Raw genomic sequence first — 15,755 nt, 5'->3', positions numbered from 1 at the left:
CTGATAGTGATAGATTAAGTCTTTCTAGCAAGTGCTATTTTATTCTGAAATCCATTTCATTTACCTTTGATTTGTCTTTTGACCATGATTAATCTCAACCTAACTGTTTAATTTGTGCCTTTAGCACATATTAAGCAATTTAGCTCATGGTGGACAGACGCACTCATTGGAAGACGGAGGTGTAGGCAAATACAAAGGTCCAGACTGGGGGAGGAGAATGCAGATAGTGTCAATTGAATAAAGCAATGGGGAAATAGAGGTATCTAGGTGCCATATTCCTAGAGGAAGAGAACTTATACAGTCAGGGCCTTATTCAGATCTGAGCTCAGTAAACATTTGTTTGGTAAATGGGCAAAACCATGTTCACTGCAGGTGGAGCAGATGTAACCTGTGCAAAGAGAGTTAAATTTGGGTGGGGTATGCTGAAACTGAAATCTAAATTGCAGTGTAAAAATAATGCAGCCAGTATTTACCCTGCACAGAAATAAAATAACTCACACAAATCTAACTCTCTCTATACATGTTACATCTGCCCCACCTGCAGTGCACATGGTTTTGCCCATTTTCCAAACAAATGTGTACTGAGCTCAGATCTGAATAAGGCCCTCAGTGTACAAAGCAAGAAGATGTGACCGTTTGCACAGAGCATGCTTCTGTTTAATGCACTAGAGCACGGGTGGCCAAACCTGTCCTCAAGATCTACCAACAGTTTATATTTCTCAGGCAACCTGTGGATCTATAGTAGAAAGGAATGCAGAATGTTTGCAAATGTGACAGTGAGTAATGACTACAGCTGTGCACCGGCTAGTGTGATTTGGAAAACGTTGACCGGTGCTAGATCTTAGGGACCAGTTTGGCCAGCCCTGCACTAGAGTGACTGGTGGCCTATAATACACAACTCAGTAAACTGCCTCTTTTTCACCATTTTTGAACCTATTCAATAGTACCTATTTAACTAGTCGAAAAATCCATCTCGGTCGATAGACAACAGCATCTGCAAATTTCTCGCTGATCCACATGCTTTTGTCAAAATTGCAGCCATTTAAAAAAAAAATGTAATATAATTTTCACCAATGCAGTTTCTCCTTAAAAAAAAAAAGAGTGAAATTGCATTGTCGAAAAATAATTAAAAACTTTCCAAAAAAACATCCCAAATTGAATAGTAAAGTTTTTTTTTTTTTCCCGGTTAGGAAAAAAAAAAAAAGACTTAATTGAATGCCACAAAAATAAGAAAGACACTGTTGGTATGATTGCATAATTATGTAGTTTAACAATAATGTTTAGAGTTATTCTTGATGTGTTAGGCAAAATGGGTGATCAGGGTCAGGTGCGATATCATCACACAGGTAGAAGAATAGTCTCTGGAATCTGTTACCATGTTTGACTGCGGGTCATGACCATGGATCTCTTCTGTTTATGCAGTTGTTTGCTTGCTTCTCTGCTTATCCTGTAAGCAAACACCTGTGGTTACCAGTAAAGCTACACATACTTCATTGCCAGGATAGCAGTAGTTACTAATTACGTTTAGGAAAACAAATGCTCTATTTCATTTAATACTGCAATTTTGCAATGCCTACTTTTGTCATCCTGAGATAGGGGGTTATTTTGGTTCACTCTTTCTGACAAATTCCTTCTTAGATGGACAAAACCATGTGCACTCCAGGGGGGGGCAGATGTAAAATGTGCAGAGATAATTTGATTTGGGTGAGTTATTTTGTTTCTGTGCAGGGAAAATACTGGCTGCTTTCTTTTTACACTGCAATATAGATCTCACTTTGAAGTAAAACCCCACCCAAATTTAATTCTCTCTGCACAAGTTACATCTGCCCCCTGCACATGGTTTTGTCCATCTAAGAAGGAACTTGTCAGAAAGAGTGAACCAAAATAACCCCCATAATGACAAGATAATTGTTTTGGTACACAATCATTCTCAAATAGAATACCCCATGGGGCTGTCGTCAACCAAAAGCTTCTTTGAACCATTTTCACATGCCTGTCTCGAGTCAAACCAATAAATAAACCTTTTAAGTTTCTAGCTGTCCCATTTATGGTGGAAATGTATGAAATGTCCATACACTCTAGAGATGTAGTGCAGGGTCAATACTCTGACGGTGATACGATTAATCACTGATACTCAGCAAGTTTTCTGGGAATCTGGGATTTTCATATGTTAAAAACCCCAGATTCTCCAATTATTTTTGGGTAGGAATTTGGTGAATCAAGGATTTCCAACATGTTGGACTTGACTAGAAAAACATGGGCAGAACAAGGATTTGCCTTGATAGTTGCCAGATGGATGGGCCCTTGAAGCTTTATATATGCATTTACTGAATTTTATTGCATTGTGCTAACGAGGAGATTCATTTTTGATTCAAATTGTCATTATTATGTTAATGGTTTAGGATTCCAAGTCTTATGCTGGCCATACACCAGGCATGGGCAACCTGTGGCTCTCCAGGTGCTGTGAAGGTGATGTGTAGTTTTTCAACATCTGGAGAGCCCCAGGTTGCCTATCCCTGCACTGGACCAACTTTCATCCAACCATCCAACTAGTTGGTTGGATGGAATTAAAATCTCGTACTGATGGGAGCAAATGTAATTTTTAATTCAGTAAATTTGCTTTTAAAATCTGGAAATGGACATAAACTCATTGTTCCGACAAGGTACTGTAGTTGAATCTGTTTGATTTAAACAATTTGACTGAATGTGATTGTCCATTTTCCTCGGTTTGTGAGCAAATTTCTGATTGTCATTTGTTCCTGTACAGTACCAGATATTCAGCCCAACCAACCAACTAGTTGGATGATTGGATTAAAGTTGGTCTAGTGTTTGGCCAGCATTAGGCAGCCCAGAAAATAACAAGCCTGATTCCCCAATCTGTGATCTCCGATTCTCCATTGATCTGCAAAATCCAGTAGAAAGAACTTCTCTGATTTCCATCATGCTTGTTGGATTTTGCAGAAGTCTTCCAATTGATTATTTATGTATGGGCTGCATAACTTGCTTACATAATTCCCTCTGCTTCTGCTGCTGAATAAAATGTGCAGTCCTTGCTATACAAAATACCACAGTGCTGATTGCGGAGTATCTTTTGTTTACTCTACCTTATCTACATGGTGACTTCTCTCATTTACTGGGAGTACTCCTCATTGATTAACACATACACCCATCTACTTCTAACTCCTCTCTGAGCCATATACATATTTAATTTGCAATACAACCGGAATACATTGTATGTCAACAAGATAAAGGTTATGTTTGTTTAACAAAACAATAAGGAACATTGCATAAAAGACCTGTCATCTCTTTTATCCCTTTTTATTTCATTAATATTTGCATTTGTGTAGTGCATGTCTATGAAACGCTTTCAGTTCACTGCTAAAATTAAACCTCTAAAAATATGATCGTGGCATTGCCAGTTACACAATACGTCATTTTATACATTCCCTTACATTTGTAAAAGATTTCCCGGTGGTTACATTTTGGTACCATACATGCCTACATTGTAGAAAAATTGTGAAAGTAAGATATACGCAGACGTGGACTGCTACATCAGAGGCATGTGTCATGAGATGACTTTCATCCAAATATAAAAGAGTCCTCAAGGCTGTATGGGGCCCATTTAATATAGGATCGCATATGCAATGTGATCTGGGTGGAGCCTGTCCCTGCACTCTGCTTTGCCAGATGCTGGGGGTGTGTGCACATGTGCTGTCCGCGTTGACCTCAAACCGACCCTGCTGACTGCACTGCCCCGCTGGGGCCATAGGCTACAGTGGGATACCACCATCTCAGAATGGCAGTACCCCATGGACCCACTGTGATGCTGCCTGATATTGATACATAGAAACTTATGGGGGATGCGGCGGGTGGCGGCAATGGAGGTATCGCAGCAGGAATTGGAGATGGGGTCCCTCTGTGATACATACAGGGGATACTTAATATTTGCAACTAACCCCCATCGCTGGCTGCTCACAGGGTGATTGACGTTTGAGGGTGGTAACCGTGCATGTTTTGGGAGTTTCCCGGCCGTTGGGAGGGAGGGCCTCTGACGTCATAAGCAGCCTCCTTCCCCCCACGGGCATCGCAGCGCCGAGTAAGTCCTTACTCAACACTGAGAACAGAGGGGAAAACCATTCAATGGTGATTTTGTAAGGTTTCCCCTCATGTGCATGGCTGCGATCTCATTTGCAGCCATGCACATGGGCGGGGGGAGTTCTTTCGGCAGAGCGGCATTTACCTGATAGCTGGGTTACAAAAACTTGCTGCCTAGTGGTCAAGTCTGAATCTGGCCCATATACACCTTCACTATACTGTACTATAGATTGTGCACTTTCTAGTGATTCTGACCCCGCGGGGACACACGACGGCAGTGCAGGGTGTATACACACGGAGTGATATGTACTATGTTTTGCACCATGTGTATGTTCCATTACACTGATTTAAACTGCTCTGTTGAGAAATTGTTGTTATATGAAAACTTAAGACCCACTAAAATCTTGTTATTTTGGGGAAGTATGTAGTTTGAATTTGTGTAGCTGTCCGGTGCATCACTGAGAATCACCCATTACAGTCTTCATTGTGGCTAGCCCAGAGAAAATCATGTCACACATCGGTGTATGCTGCTATTTCATGCAGGCTACGAGCAGCCATCGGGAATGTAACTGCTGCCCATAAGTACTGTATGCACGCTGACGGAGCCTCTCACAAAGCACCACACCTTTTGTCAGTTCAGTTCCCAGTCCGTCTTTGGTCTATCGCCTTTAGTAAATAGTTAGCAATATACGTACACTGTAAGTTCCTTAACTGGCAGTAACAGTAGGCCTGTTTATTTCTGTGATTTGTTTTATTGGTTTTGCAGCACAGTATGTAGGAACATAAAGAGCCTGTATTTCAAAGAGTGTATCATTATAAATAACCTACATTGTTTTGTTTGCAATAAATCACAGGAATACAAATAAGCAAATGGCACATACATACACACTTATACAGTTTATATATATAATTACGCTTTTGATGGAGCTAGTACTGCTTGTGTTGATGTGGGCGGGTACCTCGCATTGTTATGCCCTGTATGTGGACACATCTGTATATTACTTTGTAAGGATACAGGGCATAACAATGCAAAGTACCCGCCCACATCAACACAAGTGGTACTAGCTGCATCAAAAGCGTAATTATATATGTAAACTGTATAAGTGTGTATGTATGTGTTATATTTCCAACCCTCCATCCTCCACACCTTTCAATGTGGTGCCATTTGCTTATTTGTATTACTGTGATTTATTGCAAACAAAACAATGTAGGTTATTTATAATGATACAATCTTTGAAATATAAGCTCTTAATGTTCCTACAGTACATACTGTTTTTTCCCATGTAAACATCCCTAGCATGACTAACCGTTCCTCGTAATCCAACGCGCCTCTAACCCTTAATCTGGTTGCCTTTCTCTGGACTCCCTCTAGTTCCATAATATGTATTTTTAAGGTGATGTTCCTATAACTGGACACTGAATTCCAGGTGGGGCCTTACTAATGCTTTATACAGGGGTAATATCACCATGTCATCCCTAGCCTCTATACCTCTTTTTATGCAGGGAAGAATCCTGTTTGCTTTTGGTCTTGCTACTTGACAGGGAGTATTACAGCTAAGTTTATTTGTCTACAATGAAATTAATTTTTCATTTATCAGCCCAGCCCAAACCTTAGACAGTTTGGTGTCAACTGCAAAAATTGACACATTGCTTGCTAAACCATGCACAAGATCATTAATGAATATGTTAAAGAGAATTAGTCCCAGTACCGAGCCTTGAGGTACACCGGCTAGTACTGTGACCCAGTTTGAAAATGAACCGTTAACCACTACTCTCTGTTCCCTGTTACGCAGCCAGTTGCTTACCCAATTACAGATGTTAGCTTATACCCAACTCCTCCATTTTATGGAGCAGCCTCTTATGTGGCACTGTAACAAATGCCTTGGCATAGTCCAAATAAACCATGTCTACTGCATTACCTTGGTCCAAATTTACACTAACTTCCTTACTTAATTTGATGTTCATGAATGTAATCATTTTTTATACCCTCCAATAACTTCCTGACTATAGATGTAAGACTTACAGTACCTGTATATAGTTACCTGGGTGTGATTTATTTCCCTTTTTAAATATTGGGACTAGTTCTGCTTTACGCCAATCCCTTGGAACTAAGCCAGATAAAATTGAGTTTGCACAACTAGAGTATAATGGCCTAGCCATTTCCGCACTCAGTTCCCTTAAAACTCTTTGGTGAAAACCATCTGGTCCAGGTGACTTATTTATTTTAATGTTGATGAGTCATCAATGGACCTTTTCCTCTAAACATTTTATATCCGATAACTTTGCATTATCATTGCTAGTGGTGTATATGAGTTCCCCCGAATCTTCCTCTCTTGTAAAAACTGATGAAACAAAAAGTGTTCAGTGCCTCTGCTATTGTCTTATCACTAGTAATCCTTTCACCTATGTCATTTATTATGGTTCCAATGTTCTCATTTTTTACCGTTAATATAACAAAAAATGTTAGGATTAGTCTGGCTTTCAAAAGCAACTTTCATTTTATTATCCGTTTTTGCTGTTCTGATTTACTTTTTATAGATTTTATTACATTCCTTAAATAAGAGGAATGCCTCCTCATTACCATTTGACTTGTACAGTTTATATGCTCCCCTCTCAGTGTGATTTGCAGTCACATTGTTCCCACCCCTCCAGGGGCGGGCTGGGCCGGGGGGCAGAGTGCCATATGCCCCCCGGGCCGCTTACCCACCCACTGGCTGCGGGCCTCGCTGAATCAGCTCCTCCAGCCCTCCTGCGCTGGCCGCGGCCACCAGAACACGGCCGCGGCTACAGGAAAATGGCCGCCGGCCTCCTGCAATGAGGATGTCCTCAGTGCAGGAGGCCGGCGGCCATTTTCCTGTAGCCGCGGCCGTGTTCTGGAAGCCGCGGCCAGGGCTGGAGGAGCTGATCCAGCGCGGCCCGCAGCCAGTGGGTGGGTAAGCGCTCCCCCCCCCCCTCCCCGCAGCATATGTGTTTCTGGCACTCTGTGGGGGCATATGTGCCTCTGGCACTCTGTGGGGGCATATGTGCTTCTGGCACTCTGTGGGGGCATATGTGCCTCTGTGGGGGCATATGTGCCTCTGGCACTCTGTTGGGGCATATGTGCTTCTGGCACTCTGTGGGGGCATATGTGCCTCTGGCACTCTGTCGGGGCATATGTGCCTCTGGCACTCTGTCGGGGCATATGTGCCTCTGGCACTCTGTGGGGGCATATGTGACTCTGGCACTCTGGGGGCATATCTGGCACTGTGGAGGAATATGTGTATTTGGCACTGTGGCGGAATATCTGGCACTGTGGCGGCATATGTGTCTGGCACTGTGGGGGCATATCTGGCACTGTGGGGGCATATGTGTATTTGGCACTGTGGTGGAATATCTGGCACTGTGGTGGAATATCTGGCACTGTGGCGGAATATCTGGCACTGTGGGGGCATATCTGGCACTGTGGGGGCATATGTGTATTTGGCACTGTGGCGGAATATCTGGCACTGTTGGGGCATATCTGGCACTGTGGACATCACATTGTGCGGTGTAATGGCCATCATGGTATGGGGCGTAATGGGCATTACGGTGTGGAGAGCATTGGGTAATTGCCATCACAGTATGGGGTGTAATGGGCATCAAGGTGTGCGGCATAATGTGCAATTAGCATCACAGTGTGCGGTGTATTGAGTAATTAGCATCACAGTTTTGGGCGTAATGTGTAACTGGCATCATGGTGTTCAGCATAATGTGTAATTGGCATTACGGCATGTGGCTTTATGTGTAATGGGTATTACAAGGTTCGCTAAAATGTGCAATCTGCAGGTAGACAATACAATCATGGTACAGGCCACGTCCCCTTATGATAGGCCACAACCCTAATTTTCCGGCGCGCCTCCGGCGCGCAAAAGCATCCCGTCTGCCGTAAAGTTGGCAGATTATGGGCCAGTGCTCTGGACTTGCCCCCTAGGCTAAAAGTTGCCAGCCAGCCCCTGCACCCCTCCATGACAGTAGTGTGTGGCTACGCAGAACCCACCCTTGCATGCACCAGTGGGACATGACTCTCCAACTGAGGTTGTCCTGCCAATTCATCCATTGTCAAGATCCAGATCATTCTCTTTTAGTAGGGAATGAATGCACACAGCAAATTCAGTGGATATCATTTACTACACCTTCTCAATGCAGACCACAAAATACCTTGGGTTTGTGCTGTGCCCTGGAAAATTGTAAAAGGTGGAAAAGTGGAACGGCCATACACTAAAAGCTACATTGTGCCTCATCTCTTTGTGGGGTATCATTTAGGACCCATTGATAGGTCTTATCTTACAAACATTATCTCACTTACAAAATGGCTGCCTTTATTTATATACAGTTTCTTATATAGCGCTGCATATTCCGTTGTGCATTACAATTGGAGACAACAGTGATTAAAAAAACTGGGTAGATACAAACCGACATGGAGGTAGGAGGGCCCAGCTTGCAAGCTTAGAATCTATAAGGATAATAGGAGGGATACATAAGGATAGAATTCCATAGCATGGCAATCCCATCAGATTACAAGACAGTCCTGATGGGATGCAATTAGATATAAATGCTACTGGAAGTTGTGTGGGGGTCCGGAATATGATAGGCTTGCCTGAAGAGGTGAGTTTTCAGGGAACGCTTGAAAGTTTGGAGGCTAGAGGAGAGTCTTAATGTGCGTGGAAGGGCATTCCATAAGGTGGGTGCTGACCGAGCAAGTAATGAGTGTGTATGAGAGACGCAGATCTTGTGCAGAGCGGAGAGGTCGGGTGGGGATATATTTTGAGATACAGTAAGCGAAGAGATATAAGTCAGTGTAGTCAAAGTAATGGCTTTGGGATGCAGTTACAATCCCGGCGGTCGGGATCCCGGCGTTCAGAATCCCGACGCCGGAATCCCGACCGCCGAAATGCAGACACATTCTCCCTCCGTGGGTGTCCACGACACCCCTGGAAGGAGAATTAATTAGTGTGCCGAGCGTAGCGAGGCACCGGGCCCGCTGCGTGGCGAGCGCAGCGAGCCCGCAAGGGGGGGCGATCCAGGTCCCCCCCTTGTCGGCATTTCGGCTGTCGGGATTCCGGCGTCGGGATTCAGAATGCCAGGATCCCGACCGCCGGGATTCAATACTGAATCCATGGCTTTATATGCAAATAGAAGTATTTTATAATGAATGCCTTTACTACACAAGTATTTTTTTTTTAAAAAACATTCCCCACTGGGGAAGAACCACACAGGCAAATAACACACAACTAAAGTGACTGTCACTATAATATATTTTATTTATAATGCATTGAGGTTTATTTAAATACTATATCTTATCTTGAGTGCACTCTATTGTGTTATCATATAGGTTTAACAAATATTTACATAGGTGTCTCTGAGTATGAATGTCAGCACACCTTTATTTTCTCCTGGTAAATATAAGGCAAGTACTATGTCCCTAACTCTATACAGTGTTCAGGAAACAAATGTACATAGAGCAGGCAAGTTATTTAAATCTGGAGACTTTCATGAATTGTGTCACACCAGCATACCTCCCAACTTCTGTGTTGGGGAAATAGGGACACAGCGCGAGCGCCCGAAAAGGGGGCGGGACGTATGCAAATGAGGGCGCGGCTTATGCTAATTAGCATTTTTTTTATTAAGCATGCTAAAAAAAAAGGTAAAAATGAGTGGCGTTCTCATCGATGGAGGGGAACCACCTGAGTCTCTCCATCGATGGAAAATCTATACAGCATTGGCCTTAGATCAACGATGATATTTTAATCATCAATGGTCAGTTGCAGCCCCAGATTAACAATAGGGGGGAAGGAGCTGCAGCATGACAGCATGATGATCAGGGCCGGGAATAGAAATATCGGGGCCCGGTACAGTGATATTTCCGGGGCCCCCCACACTAGTCAGTTTCCACGCACTCTCATGCAGTGTACACAGAACAATGCCCACATTATTGTCGCTTACTTACAATCCCCACAGTATTGCCGCTTGTGCACATTGCCCACAGTATTACCCATAATGAGCATAACAACAGTAAACTACCTCCAATTGGAACACACTTACCCCCCTCCCCCCGGGTCACAGTTACCCTCCCCATTGTACACAGTCAATCTCCCCCATGGAACATTTAAACCTCTTTCCACATATTACACAATTCTTCCCCATGTCCCTCCATGTGTGGCTAGTTAACCATTTTATACTGCATGACTGAGAATAGTGCTATGCTCACCTTTGGGATTCCATGGTCTTACAACGTTTTATTTTTTCTGAGTGAAACCTCTTTCACAGTTTCTTAAATCATACTTAAACCTACTTTTTAAAACTAGTTTCAGGGAGATTATAGTTGTTAATAAAATTTGCAAAGCACCTCATTGAGGGGGCGTGTCATGCTCCTCCCAATGGGCGTGTCTAGTTCCATATATGGAGAGATTGTGAAAAGAAATTGTGAACGTGGCACCTAGAAGCGTGGGTGTGTATTGCTACATCTGAGAGGAATCTTTTAAAATTACTTCTATACAAATGTAGATGAGCCCCACAGCAGTTAGTAAGAGCTACTATACTTGGTAAAGTGCTGGGAAATGGTGCAGATGACTCAATGTAAATGTATCTATCTCTCATTCCTTTTTTCCCAAAAAAATGTAACGTGTAATGTGGGCTAAGTGAAATGAGGGAGATTGCTAGACTAATGAGGGAGAGAGGGAGATTGCTGCTATTTCAGGGAGTCTCCTGCAGAATGCAGGAGGGTAGGCAGCTATGTCTTAAATACATGTGTTTTAATGTTTAGGGTTAAGGTTGACAATTTACAACACACAGTTTTTAAATCATGTATTTTTCAAAGTAGGATTTTGACACAAGCCAATCTGGAAATAAAACATTGCCTTATTACATAGCATATTAACATGTTCTTCACTCGTATTACCGGAAATTAGGTTTAATCTGTGTACTTCTGACTTAATGTCCTTGGCAATCATCATCACAAAGTCAACTTTATTCCTTCCTGGTAAATCACCTTACGAAAATCGTGTATATTTCCTGTTGGATGATATAACAAGTCTTTTTAACTAGTTAGTTGTTCCATTTGTCTATCGTGCTAAAACTACAAAGATTGGGAGAATGTTCCTTTATACACTAGAATCCCCCCTGAATTTGTCTCCTTACTCTTAGTACTATGCAATTCAAACATAAAGTGAAGAGAAGCTGAAAATAACTTATGTAGCACATTGTGTAATAATTCATCATTAATTGTAAAGTGTTGCTATATGGTGTAGGCGCACTTTATAGAATGGTGTATATTTTATTTTATAGCATGGTATATAAAGTAATAGTTTTGGTAGGCAGTCAACATTTTCACGTGTCGTCCTTTTACTTGTGTTGAACTTTTGTCAATATCAGAACGTTTAGAGAAAGGTTTGTCAGTCGCACAGAGGTAGATTTATTGTAACAAACGGGTGGACCCTCATAGCATAATTGATTAATTGAATATATGTAAATGCGAGGGTGTGCTACCAGAGGCACAGACAGGATATTTTAAGGAGGACAGAAAAGAGTGCCTTTTCTTGGTGCACCTAGAGAAATAATACTTAGTAAAACATCACTTTTATTGAGTTCATTTAAAATAGTTGCGAAGATATAAAAAGGACTGGACAACACATAAGACAACAAATAGTGATTTTTAAAAAGGATAAGAATCCTCACCTAGCGGGACCCCACTACCCGTTATCACCGTTATTATTTATAATAGATATAGTGTGGCACGGAAGACTTGTTTATATTACCAAAGTCATGTAATGTGGATAAGTCAGGTTTGTAACTTTATCATATACAATGTATCACAATAGTCCTGAGGCTCACTTAGTGCAGCCACCAGCACGCGCTTGAACACGGATGTGATGCCGTTTCAGCGCTGCTGTTAGGCTTGCTGGAGCCAGTAGTTCCACAACCTGCGTTCCAACCGCAGAGCTGAGTCTGAGGTGTGCCTGTGTGCACTCCCTCGCTCATGTGGATCTAGAACAGGCAGGGACACACACGGCTCTGGCGCCAGAGACCGTGTCAGTGTACTGATTGGGGACCGTGTCCAACGGAAACCCCAATGTAGCCAAGAACAAATATATATACAGTTTGTAAGTGGGGAGGGGAAAGTGGGGTATTAGACACACTAGGTGTGTAGTTAGTCGAGCGTACGCTTTCGCAAAAAAGCTTTGTCAATATCAACCTTTTGTATGCTGACCTCGTGACTGTCGTGTAGACAATGGGGTCGCTGCTATTTGGTGCGAATGATTCGCGAATGCGAATAATCACGGCACTGGGCACACTTGACGGCGGGCTGAACTCGCTTAAAAGCACACGCACCTCCATAGGGGTGCAAGCAATTTTACACAAATTCGGCCCAATGAAGGGTGTGAGGTTGGCCTGAATCGGGTGCTGTTGTCGGCATTGAAACACATGAAAATAGCACCCGAATGGCACCTCGAACCCTTCGGACCTAATAGGATTGACCCCATTGTCTATGAACTATACCACACCCCTAGTTATAGGGGGAACCACATCAGGAATAATTACCCTAGGAAAATAGGTAATTCTTCACATTACAAGTGTGCGGGGTGTGTGTACTGTGTAGTTATCTCTGCAATCATAAGGGCTGCTACCATCACTAGCAAATCTTCACATGCAAATATCTTGACTGTTTTTACAGTACATAGCATGGGAATGATTGCTGAGACACAAGGGCCTGATTCTGCATCAGACATATCTTTCAGACAAGTTTTTGAAATCAAACCAATTTAACCAACTTATCTAAAAAAAAAAATGAAAAAATGTTTTTGTGGGTTTTGGAGCAAATTGCTGATTGCCATTTGCACCCATCCATTCTTAGATTTTCACTCCAACTAGTTGGATGGTTAGATGAAAGTTATAGTCCTCAGCCTCACAATGACATTGAATACTGTTAACCACACCCTTCCTTATAACCCTAGTCCTGCTGTTTCCACCTTCACAATATTACTAGAATCAGACCCTTCCTCACGTTGACTTTTTCTAAATCGCTCATCCATGCCCTTATCATTTCCTGCCCTGACTGCTGTAATCCGCTCCTCTTTGAATTTCCCCTAACTCCCATGTTGCCCCTCTCCAATCCATCTTCAACTTTGCTACTTGTTTCACGTAATAGTGAATACCTCTCCTGTCCTTCTCATTAACTGGCTTCCTATAACATGCAGATGTAAATCCAATTTCTTGACATATTAAGCTTTCAACCTCATCGTCCTTCCCGGCTTCTCCAACATCATTCCCTCACATACTCCCTTTCGCCCTTTTGGCTCTACTATCGTTTGCTGCCTCTTTTCCTCCTTAATCACTTCAAATGTTTCTCCCAGTCTGTTCCTAACCTTTAGAATGCCCTCCCTCATTCTATTTGACTCTCATTCAGCCTCTTAGCCTTTAAGGGTGACCTTAAAACTCATCTTTATTCTCACTTGCCATCCATACAAGCAGGTCCTTCACAACTTGATTCTTAATATTCTCTACGTAATTATGCTAAATGCTCACTTTAACTTTAGACAAACAACAAGAAAAAATGAGCGCTAACGTAACCCTAGATTAGCGGGGTTCCAGCTGCTAACTCAACAGGATTACCAATCCCTAAAAGCAAGACAAAAAAATACAAAAAGAAGTTGCTCTGGGAGCCACTCAATGTAATTTAACCAAGATAAATCTCAATATGAATAATATCAATATTAATAATAATAATAATATTAAAATTAAAAGACAGTCGAATGGATAATAATTAATTAATAAAGCATTTTATGTTGTTCAATGATAAGATAAAGGCATAAAAAATTATAACATAACATTTAATAAATGTACATATAGGTACCGGGCGATACAAAATGAAAAGAAAAAATGATAAAAATGATGATTAAAAATGAAAAAAGACTTGACTGAATATCTTTGTAAAAAGGTTAAAAGTGTGTAGTAATCACAGGGGTTTGTTTCCTGGATAAATACCAATTGGTGATCCACTGAATTTCAGTCATTCAGAGCGTCTTGAGACAATGTGTCCTTTAGCTGGGGAGATTGCTGCAATGGTAACTGTTGCTAAATGCCAGAGTACCTTGTTATTATGTAACTCCTGCCCAGGTTCTCAAGTAGGCTCCCGCGTGCTGGCCGGCGTTAGATGGATGAAGGGATTTGCAGAGCTGACGCGTTTCCCCGCCTTCGTCTGTCGGCGGCTTTAACTTTGTCTGTGTTATTCATGCCCCCAACCAATAGTGTGAGTTGGGGCCTCTGAACACAATTTTCATGCATCAGGATGATAAATCATGTGAAAGTGTCAAATCGTTTGTGTCTTTTACTTCCGATTTTCAGCGGAGACACGGTCCCGTGCGCATATAAGGATACATTGTATTCCGTAGAGGTGAATGGGTTTGCATGCGATACGTTATATGCAAAGAGTCCGTTGCCCAGGTATCGCATATGAGACTGCATGAGATACCTCAGCTATGTGTGTGGGGCCTTAAGTCTATTCTTATATTTCTTGTTGTCAGTTGAATCCTTGTACAGTGCTACAGAGCTTGTGGTACATTATAAATAAGAAATAATAATTCTTAAATGAGTAGAACATTATTTACATTGTAACCTTTTTCTATAAGTCTCATTTGGTAATTAATGTCATATAAACCTTAAATCAGTGACGGCACATCAGGGTTACATTATATAAAGTGGTACATACTGGATATTTTGGAAAAAAAGTTTTGGGTTCATAGAATTTTGTGAATGTAGCTTTTCCTAACCAATATAAAAGTTTAAACACTATTTTATTTTGTTCAATTCTTACAATAAAAAAAAAAGTGACATTGTCATCATTTTGATTTGATCATATATTTAGAAATCTTTAAATATCTGTAAAACAATTTTTTATATTAAGAATATATTATATATCTAACAACATTGGGTTTTGTTGTTGCAGTTCAGTCTTCCCAACTTAACACTTTGAGTGACAACGTCTCGGTTAGAGATGTGCAAAATATCCTCTAAAAATGCCAGCGTTGCTCACATTTGTTATACAAATTCAAATAAAAAACATTACAGGTCATTAGGATGAATACAAATGTTTGCTTGGCAGCTTTCAGACCTATTTGGACAAATTCACTTGGGACTCCAAGGGTTAAAACAGCCTTCCAGCAATTAGATCTAGGCTACTGCCAACACACATTTTCTGCAAAGACTAAAGGTCTGGCTGGTGTTTGTTGGCATGACTTCAATACTGAGATATGGAACCACTACTGAGCTGAGACAACAGAACTTGGCAGACGTTATTGCAAGGTGATCATACAAATACGGTACAGTACTCTTCCATGGGAAAAACCATGGGGAAAATGTATCTAATCTTCTAAATAGTGGAGAAGCGGACAAGTAAAGAATTTGCTCATAGAAACTTGTCAGATTTTTAACTAGTATTTAACAAGTTAATTCTATAAAATAATAGGTAGCAGCTGATTGGTTGCCCTGGACAACTTCTCCACTTGTCCCATAGGACTCGTGGGCTCATACCTGCCATACACACATGTTGGTAGGTGCGAGCCCACGCACCTTCCCTATTCACAATGCCTTAATTATTCCGGGTTATGGAAATAAAATTAAAAATGTGCAGCAACCCGAGATATTGT

General features: G+C 41.7%; 1 protein-coding gene across 5 annotated transcripts in view; it reads left to right on the top strand.

The window, feature by feature from the left end:
* The window catches only part of TMC5 (transmembrane channel like 5), a 103,664-nt gene that overhangs the window by 26,456 nt on the left and 61,453 nt on the right, over positions 1–15,755 (top strand). The gene's annotated exons all lie outside the window — the stretch shown is intronic.

Source organism: Crinia signifera, chromosome 7 (assembly GCF_055691185.1).
Source record: "Crinia signifera chromosome 7, ASM5569118v1, whole genome shotgun sequence".
NCBI classification, from domain to species: Eukaryota; Metazoa; Chordata; class Amphibia; order Anura; family Myobatrachidae; genus Crinia; species Crinia signifera.
Note: the sequence above shows the minus strand (reverse complement) of the source record. Positions and strands in the feature narration are given on the sequence as shown.